The sequence below is a fragment of the Acipenser ruthenus genome, chromosome 5 (genome assembly GCF_902713425.1).
Source record: "Acipenser ruthenus chromosome 5, fAciRut3.2 maternal haplotype, whole genome shotgun sequence".
NCBI lineage: Eukaryota > Metazoa > Chordata > Actinopteri > Acipenseriformes > Acipenseridae > Acipenser > Acipenser ruthenus.
This window is the reverse complement of record NC_081193.1, coordinates 18,988,621-18,999,371: the sequence shown is the minus strand read 5'-3', so window position 1 is coordinate 18,999,371 and position 10,751 is coordinate 18,988,621.

The following is a 10,751-nucleotide window of genomic DNA, read 5'->3' as shown; positions in this document are numbered from 1 at the left end:
GAAAGGCATTCTGATAAATATGATTGACGGTTTCTATAATCCAATTAGAGATGGTATTCTTTGCTTAAGGCCCGGAAAATTGTATGTTAGCTCCAATCAAAGTCCCCAAAAATACAGAGGTGGGACTTTTGGTTTCGTGGAGGTTGGACTTTGGCGTGCAGGCTGATGTTGTTGCCAAGGGAAGAATAGTTTTTGGAAGCTGTGTCTCCTGCAGATATAATTTCCAGGGTAGGGCCGGGATTTGGAAAGAGTAAAAAAAAAAAAAAAAATTCCACAAGAAAACAATTTAAGAATAATTGTGTTATGCAGAACATCAAAAATATTATATTAATGGCTTTACCAAAAAATGTTTTCAATACTCACCTTATTATCTTGTCACAATTTCCTTACATGTACAGGTATATATCTTCACAACAACATTTTGATTTTGTTTCCATAATATACAGTAATAAACAGAATATTTGGTTTATATCAATTAGGAAAATCCACAGACCTGGGAAATGGTTCTATTATTAATGGACAATTGAGAATCAGCCACCTAAAAGAGAATCCCCAATGCCAGAGTGTGACGTCACTCTAAAACATTAACAAGAATACTCAACCAGCCAGAAAATCCTGGAAAAGTGCCAACAATTTAATTGAGCCCCTATTTAAGTAGTACACTTCTATAGCAACACCCCAAGCGTGAAACACTCTTATTCAACTAAGATGTCTTCTGTTAAGAGCAAGTCTAAAAACATTTGTGTTGGTGTAATTGTAGAGTACAGATGTAGAGTACCATTACGATTATTGTTAATGTTTATGTGTGGAACCAATGGATAAAGCCCTAAACATTTGCATTCATTGATGTACCCTTTGTAAATAAGCATGATGATATAATACATACTTGTCTCATTATAGCCCTATCTCAATTATCTGTACCCTGGCCAAGTATCCTGGAGAGATTTGTTGGTACTCAATTGCACAATTACTGTAGATTAAAGCATAAAACATTCTCAGTCACGATTTCTGAAACTTTCATCTCTCCACTCAACAGCCACTTCACATCTCAGTCACAATGTCCTGTTGTTGTGCTTCCTTTGTACCACCTGTTGCAATTTTAGTTTTAAACCTCATAATAATGCTTCAGCAACAGTGTGAGTTTTGGGTTAAGGAGATTTTTTTTTTTCTTACTCGTTAAAATTCTTCATCTGACCAATAAATATTTCTCCATGGTTAATGATTTTCCTCAATGTGATTCTCAAATATACATACACACAATATTGTTCCAGCACAAAGGGGCTAAAACATTGGAAAGCCATCAGAATCTATTTCCACTCCACACAGACCACTGCAGGCTCTCAGCAGTCATATCGATATGTTACAAAATGCTATTTTTCTTTCTTACACGTTGGCAAAGTGTCACACTGGGTGGCCATGGCTGCTCTTCATCCTATTGACAGTGTTAGGGCAGGTGTTTCAACTTGTTCTTTGTCCATATACCCATGTATATTCATTCCAACTGGTATGGAGCTACCATAAGTTACATAATGCAATTGCTGCTCCAGAGTAGTCTGTTGTTTGTTTCTTTGAAAATGTTGTGGGTGCAAAACATTAATTAATTATTTAAAACAAACATTCAGTAGCTCATGAGTTAAAGCTTTGTGAAAATACATCACATTTCAGACATGCATTAGAAAAGTGAAGTACCATTATGATTATCATAAGAAAATTACTGAAGTGAGCACATTATGAGCAGCCAAACTGGAGACCTATCAACAGTCTGCAGTCTCACGACAACCACTCCCAAGCACTTCTCTAGATAAGCATTGTGGCTGCTTCCCTTTGAGGGTCCTCAGGAAAACTACTTTCGAGAGCCTTATTATACAGGAAGTGCTCGATAATGAGACCTATTCTAAGATACTCCACTGTAAAAAAAAAAAAAAAAAACAATTTTGTGCCTCTTTAGTTTCCATGCTGTTTTAAAAGCAATTTTTTGCATTATGCAAGTTACATTTTTTTCAACCTGTTCACAGAGAGCACCTTAATCATGCCTTTGAAACTTCACTTCTTGGTACAATGTACGGTACACTTTTATTGTGGACTATATACTGTATTATTATTGTACATTTTAAGTTAAAATCCACCTTATGTCACAGTGAAGCAAGTTTGGCAGTCAAAGTCTGTGTGGACATCACAAATCCACTGTCTGGCACAAAGGGTTCTTCAGGTGGCTGAAATACTACCTGACCACAACATGCCTAGCTAATGTTCTTCAAACAAAGATGACCATTCATACATGGATTTAGACTACTTTATGTTAAAGGGGGCACTGGAGGGATTTCCCCCCCAGAAGGAATTTGTAAGAATTTGGTGGTAAACAATGCATTTTAGAATCATTTTCTATGAAATCTGCAGCAAGACAAGCAGAGGGATTTAGTAGCTGAAACCCTGAATTATTATTATTATTATTTATTTCTTAGCAGACGCCCTTATCCAGGGCGACTTACAATTGTTATAAGATATCACATTATTTTTACATACAATTACCCATTTATACAGTTGGGTTTTTACTGGAGCAATTTAGGTAAAGTACCTTGCTCAAGGGTACAGCAGCAGTGTCCCATACCAGGGATTGAACCCACAACCCTCCGGTCAAGAGTCCAGAGTCCAGAGCCCTAACCACTACGCCACACTGCTGCCACACTGCTGAATAGAACAAGTGACTTAAACCTGAGAGCATATTTAATCTAATTGTTTTTTATTGCTTTAGTGTCATACTCAAACTGTACAGAAATACACACAAAGCGGCTGTTCTCACTGCTCCTGCTCAACAAAATGACAACCACGCTCTATAGCAGGGGTTTTCAACCTTTTCTGAATCACGCACCACCTTACACAACAGCGAGAATTATAAATCATACATTAGAAATCAACCAATCACTTTGAAGTATTCGCCAACATTCCAATACATCTCATCTTGTGTATAGATCTCATACCTTAATAATTTACCAAAAGATCACATTGAAACCATAAATTAATACGTAAATAGTTACACATACAAAATTCAATGAAACGCTGACGCATGCGCATATTTCAAATTAATGCAAAATTTGGCACAAGTACCCCCAGTTGAGGACCACTGCTCTACAGCTAGAGCATGAGAAAGTTGTCCAGTTCCAGCCCCATATGACACCTGCTCCAATCAAAACCATTTGCCCACCCACAGCACCGAGATGGCTGCACATGACTCTCACGTCATGACTTATTTGTCCCCCCATGTGATAGGCCCGTGGACCAGGCTGCGAGAGCAAGCATACAGGCATCGGGGTCCATCAGTGTCAATCATAGGGACTCAGGGTCTCCATGAAAAGACTGGGGTTGGGGGGGGGCATACTCCCATTTTGCTAACAACACCCCTGTACACACTGGCACTCTTACCCAGGTCACAATCCAGCATAGTGTGAAACCACATACCTGGGTCGTACCTGGGGTTGATCAAGGTCCCAACACCCCACCTCAGGAGATGGATCGACGCACTTTGACCCGGGTTGAGCAAAACAAAATGCATGACAGCCGTTTGTAATCCGACGCAATAACAAACAGCCACGTCTGTTTGAAGGTTTCACTTCTGCAAGGATCATTTCTGTTTATTCTGTTTAGCCATATTTTTGTTGATTGAGACACAGCATGAGCCAGATTGCAGCAGGGATGTAGAAACATTTGCTCTAATTAACATTCAATCCAGAGAAGCTTGGATGGAAGCGTCTGTAACAAACTGCTTCCGGGGCATTGATACGAGCATTGCGTACTTGTGTCTGTCACCCAGGTCAACCCTGCTTTATCAACCCTCGAGCGGACTGTACACCGCCAGCTCTCTGCTTTCCTGTCCAACCACTCTCTGCTTGACCCTCTCCAATCTGGCTTCCGCTCTGCTCACTCTACTGAAACCACCCTCCTGTCTGTCACCAACTCACTTAAATGTGCCCGAGCTGCCTCTCTCTCCTCTGTCCTAATTCTCCTCGACCTCTCTGCTGCCTTTGACACTGTTGATCACTCTATTCTACTATCATCTCTTGCTGACCTGGGGATCTCTGGCACTGCTCTGGCCTGGTTCTCCTCCTACCTCTCCAACCGCACTTACCAGGTAACCTGGCGTGGAGCAACCTCCACACCTCACCCTCTCTTAACTGGAGTCCCCCAAGGGTCAGTCTTGGGTCCTCTCCTGTTCTCTCTCTACACCCGCTCCCTGGGCCCCCTCATCGCATCCTATGGTTTCTCATACCATTTCTATGCTGATGATGCTCAGATTTTCCTCTCCTTCCCCACCTCTGACTCCACCATCTCCTCCCGTATCTCTACCTGTCTGTCTGCTATTTCCTCCTGGATGCACTCGCATCACCTCAAACTCAACCTCTCTAAATCTGACCTCCTTTTCTTTCCCTCCTCCTCCCCCTCCTCTGATCTCTCCATCTCTGTTCCTCTGGAATCTACCACACTCTCTCCCTCTTCCTCAGCTAAGAACCTTGGAGTCACCCTGGACCCCTGCCTCTCTTATTCCCAGCACATCTCCACTCTGGCACGCACTTGCCGATTCTTCCTGAGCAACATCCGAAGAATCCGACCCTTCCTCACCAACTATGCTACCCAGCTCCTGGTCCATGCCCTGGTACTCTCCCGCCTAGACTACTGCAACTCCCTCCTGGCTGGCCTCCCTGCGTCCGCCACCCGTCCGCTCCAGCTCATCCAGAACTCTGCTGCCCGCCTGGTGTTCTCTCTGCCTCGCTTCGCCCACGCTACTCCACTACTCCGCTCGCTCCACTGGCTCCCGATCACCGCTCGCATCCAGTTCAAGACTCTTGTACTAGCCTACAGATGCCTTGACCAGTCTGCACCCAGCTACCTCCAGACCCTCATCTCTCCCTACACCCCCACTCGACCTCTCCGCTCCGCCTGCACTAGAAGACTAGCTCTACCACCGCTACGCTCCCCTGCCTCCAAAGCCCGCTCCTTCTCCACCCTTGCTCCGCAGTGGTGGAATGACCTTCCTACAGATGTCAGGACTGCCCAGTCCCTGACCACATTCCGGCGCCTCCTTAAGACTCACCTCTTCAAAGAGCACCTGTAGAACTCCTCTGTTTGTATCCTGGGACACTATCACCCTTCATGTAAATGTGCTTTATTTTGCACTTATCTGCCCCCTATTTTACTGCATTTAATCCTGTACTTCAGAATACTGTAATCTGCCAAGTTTTTAACCTGTAGTACTTTGTATTTAATCACATCCTGATGTAACTATCACTATTTGATCATATCCTGATGTAAGTATCACTATTACCTGCTGTATTATTGAATTGTGGTTTGTCAAACTTGTACTTTACTTGATCAAAAGTTATTGTATTTCTTCCTCTTATTGTATTACTTGTATTGTAACGCTTGAAATGTTTTTGCTTACGATTGTAAGTCGCCCTGGATAAGGGCGTCTGCTAAGAAATAAATAATAATAATAATAATAATAATCAAAAGCAGTGTGAAATCAAGTACCCGACCCGCATGACATCAGGTCCTGACCCGGGTAGGTTCCGACCCGGGTAGAGCATGCCAAAGTGAAATGGGCTATTGTTGCTAAAAGGTGTAAAAACACTACTTATATAGATATATCCTTATAAAGATCTGTTATGACAACAGGCCCATTTTCCTTTTTTATTTTTATATGACTATGAACCTGGCCCAGCTCCCAGTTGCTTGTTTCCAGATATCATTTTTATGAAATAATAACATTATACAGCAATGTAGTCCTGTCAGGTCTTAATATCATATAGAGAATATTATAGATACTGTATAATGAATGATCTTATATTAATTCTGTCTCAGCAAACATTTTATGAGCTTCAGTAATTTTGAAACTTGAGCTGCACATTGCTTCATATAGTTGATTACTGTGAGTTCTGCATATTGTAGCTTTGCAATGAGTGCTTACGTCTGATATGACAAAAAACTTTTCCATTTTTCTAAAGAATTAAGTATTAAACCTAATAGTATACCTACAGTACTGTTAAATATACAAATGAATTATTTAGCTGTTTTCCAGGTCATACTGTGCTAAGGACATGTGTTATTTAATTCCAGCTAATAGCAGATGTCATTGAAAGGCAATTATTAGTGGCAACGTGGTACCCCTACCATAATGCACAACATGATGGTTCTTGTATATATGCTGTTAATGCCATTTTCAGAGAATTTGCAAGGTGGTGGATTTAGTTTGTATGAGCCCCCAATATTTTATTAAACATTTCCTGTGTGTGTATGCATCCTATAAAACACTGTTACAAACACAATACATTCAACGTGTTTGGACACAATACAAACAACAATAGCCAAATGTGCCTTCACCTGAAACTGCCTTTAGACTAGACTACATATACATTTGCAACAATTTGTAATCCAGGGAGAATTGTACCATCCAATCAGGAGGCCACGCATCCTTCCCCTAAGTCCTGCCAGCTGCGCCCAACAATGCCCTGGATTGCTCATATCCCATGAATCCCTTGCCACGCTGAGTAGGGATGTAGGGAAAAATTGATAAAACCTGAAAAACAATATTAGTGAAGCCAAAATAGAACTATTTCAAGAAAGCAGAGACAAATGCTCTGGGTCACAGAGGCTGGAATCTGTGCACTTGTTCAGTGGTGAAAGTGAATGCATTTTTGCCAGGATGTATTATGTCATCTTCTAATACACATGTTAACTCTACAGAAGGTAACTGTATTATAACTGTCCAAAGAATGAATTATGGTTCAGTATTGAATTATGCTTACCAAGGTAATGGTAAATATTGTTTTACTACTAATCTGAAGAACTATGTAATAGGCAATCAAGTTTGTATGATTAAGAATGCTTCTTTTTGTGTTCCACCTGTTAAACATCTGTACATGGGAAATATGATTTTTCCTTCTAAGCCAAAGAGAATGATGATTCATGCTGCTGACACCTTTGATTTCAATAAGCTTCAACTAAATCCCTTTCCAGAAATTACGGATAGATTAAAACAACTACTGGGAGAGGAAGAAGGGATAAAGGTACATTTAGCAGAAATACAGGTTAAAGTGGACACAAAATTGATGAATTCATACATGAAGGAAATATGTAATTTCTGTACAAGAATACATACTGGGATTATCTGTTTAAGGGTGCTATAACTTTGAGTTTAACTATTTTTGTAATAACGCTGATGATGTTTACATATCTTCGTCAAATGATTCACAAGTATTATGGTGAAATAATTTGAATTCGCACAAAGAAACTTATCTTATTGGAGTTGTTGATTATAGGAATTATTGATTTAATAACCCTATCGATGGCAGGTATTTGATGGCAGGTAAGATCTAGAATGCATCTAGACAACCTAAAACAGAAGCTTGTTGCTGGGATTAAATTCAATCTTAAATCAATTCCTTATAAATCACTGCTTTTGATAAAGTGTGTATTATTTTGTATCACTGTTATGTAATTGAATATGAACTATTATGTACTGTGTATGATGGTGAGATACTCCTCATATATTATATTTAGAGTATCTAAGGGACGATTGTAAGGAAATTTGATAGTCCATATTAATATTTGGGATGTATGGTACTTTTAATGGAGAGACATTGAGCACAGTGTTTAGGTGGGGGAGGGTCTCAAATGATGTCATTATAGGGGAGTGTTCTATGTTATTAAAAAGGGGTTGTATCCATTGTCTGTGGCACAGATTCCATCCGCTGTGACCCAGAGCATTTGTCTCTGCTTTCTTGAAATAGTTCTATTCTTGTATTACACCAATAAACATATTTTTGGCTTCACTAATATTGTTTTACACATTTCATCAATTTTTCCCCACAGGGGTCATTGCTGGTGCAGCACTGCATGCATATTCCCAAATAGTGAAACATCACGTTGCAGACAGAATCATTCTCGCATGCATGGACAGCACAGCTGCAGGGTCATGCAAGAGTCCTGCTCACAATGTGCTGAGTGAACTACAAAACACAATTCAACACAGACTCATATTACAAAGTTCTGGAAAATGACAACAACAAAACAATTGAGAAAAAAACAAAAACAATTTGAAAGTTATTTTGCTGATGAGAGGTAACTTGCTAATATTGTTTTCTAGCTTGTTTTTTTTGCCAGTGATTTTTCAATTTAGCCACAGTGTGCCAATATAATATTAGGTTCATTTGGAGGTTTAAGAATGAAACAAGTACCGTGCATTCCAATGAATTGCTTACATGATAATCGCAAATTCTTGTTTCTTATAAAAAATATACATGCAGTAGATTCCTGTTAATTGCATATCCCATGTGCCTATCAGTTTTGTGCATTTAACTAGAATATGCAATTATAAGGAACATACATTGTCATAAGAAATGTGCTTCACAATTATATGCAATCTATTACACTGTATATGATAATTGCATATGCTGATTAATTGCATAAAACTGTTGGGCTATGCAACTAACACAAATCTACTGTAATATTTGATTCTACTCTTAATTTTCAGTATCACATTTCAACTGTAGTGAAGTCTGCGGAATATATCTCAAGTCTGTTTGTATCTTCCTGAACCTGACATAGAAATTTTAATTCATTATTATTATTATTATTATTATTTATTTCTTAGCAGACGCCCTTATCCAGGGCGACTTACAATTGTTACAACATATCACATTATACATTATTTCACATTATACAGATATCACATTATTTTTACATACAATTACCCATTTATACAGTTGGGTTTTTACTGGAGCAATCTAGGTAAAGTACCTTGCTCAAGGGTACAACAGCAGTGTCCCCCACTGGGGATTGAACCCACAACCCTCCGGTCAAGAGTCCAAAACCCCAGCCACTACTCCACACTGCTGCCCTGTAATTAATGCGTTTGTTTCATCCCGTCTGGACTATTATAATGCCATATTGGCTGGTCTACCTTGTAAACTCATCAATCGCTTACAGCAGGTTCAGAATACAGCTGCGGTGAAGTACATAGTTATTTTTAACATTTCATTAATTACATTTCAGGCTGTCTCTGGAAATGGCCCTGCCTACATTAATCATATGGTTTTACCTTATGTCCCTGGATGCCAGTTGAGATCTGCTGATGCTGGGTTTCTGGTGACTACAATGGTAAAACGTAGCTCTCTAGTCATTATGCACCTGTATTATGGAACAAACTTCCCATTGAAATAAGAACATAAGAAAGTTTACAAACGAGAGGAGGCCATTGGGCCCATCTTGCTCGTTTGGTTGTTAGTAGCATATTGATCCCAGAATCTCATCAAGCAGCTTCTTGAAGGATCCCTGGGTGTCAGCTTCAACAACATTCCTGGGGAGTTGGTTCCAGACCCTCACAATTCTCTGTGTAAAAAAGTGCCTCCTATTTTCTGTTCTGAATGCCCCTTTATCTAATCTCCATTTGTGACCCCTGGTCCTTGTTTCTTTTTTCTGGTCGAAAAAGTCCCCTGGGTCGACATTGTCAATACCTTTTAGAATTTTGAATGCTTGAATCAGATCACTGCGTAGTCTTCTTTGTTCAAGACTGAATAGATTCAATTATTTAGCCTGGTTCAGTTTTGTCTCCCTTTTTGTGGATCGGTAATACATTTGCAATTCTCCAGTCTGTCGGTACAACCTGTGTCAAGAGACTGTTGCATGATTTTGGTTAGCAGTTTGAAAATAACTTATTACATTTCTTTGAGTACTATTGGGATGATCTCATCCGGCCCAGGGGATTTGTTTATTTTAAGAGCTCCTAGTCCCTTTAACACTTCTGCCTCTGTTATCCGTAATGTCGACTCAACAAATGCATTTAAATCAAAGCTTAAAACACATCTTTACGCAGAGGCTTTTTTGTAGATTGGGAGGCCTATTTTAGAGTTTTGTTAATATGGATTTTTTTCCCATTGGTTTTTGGATTTGTTTTGATATGTTATTGTATATTTATTTGTAATGTGAAGTGCTTAGGGATGCGTTGGCAAGAAAGGAGCTATAGAAAATATATTTGTCAATAGGGGTCTGTGTTTGCTGCACTGTGATTTGTGTTCAGTTCTGCCGGTCAGCGCTGAAAAGTGTCCAGGGATCGAAGCTGGGAGCGGGGGAACAGAGGCAGGCAGCAGAGCTGGAGGGAGCACGGCGCCCGAGACAGAACGGCAGGGCTCGTCCAGCGGACGGGAGACGATAGCAGATGCACCACACCTCTCACCCTGACAGACGGTCGCAGCACAGGGGACACAACATCAAAGCCGAGGGGGGAGGGTCCAACCCCCCCAGAAGCAGCGACAGCGCTGCGACCGTGTCCACAACTTGGCAGTCGCATCCCGGGAGAGCCTGTCAGCACAGCCTGGGGGTGGGACCCAAACCCCTCCTGGAGTAGCAGACCCCAGACGCAAGTTCCAGGGCAACTACAGGCTGCAGGCATCTGGCCTAGGAGTTCACTCCTCTTGCCTAATCTTGCGACGAACACCAGATCGCTTCGGGACTAAGAGAACTGAGGGGTGAGCTGAGGGTGAAGTGTATGTGTGTGTGTGTGCTGTCCTGTCTTTCCCACCGTTTGTGTGTCATCCTGCATGAGTCTGTGAGTGAAGTGCGTTTTGTGTCTAGGCAGTGCTCGTGCGCTGCCTGGGGTGTCACGTGCACAGTACAGTGTAGATAAGGGTCTGTGTTTGCTACACTGTGATTTGTGTTCGGTTCCGCCAGTCAGCTGCTTGCGCGGGACTGAGGGTCTGAGT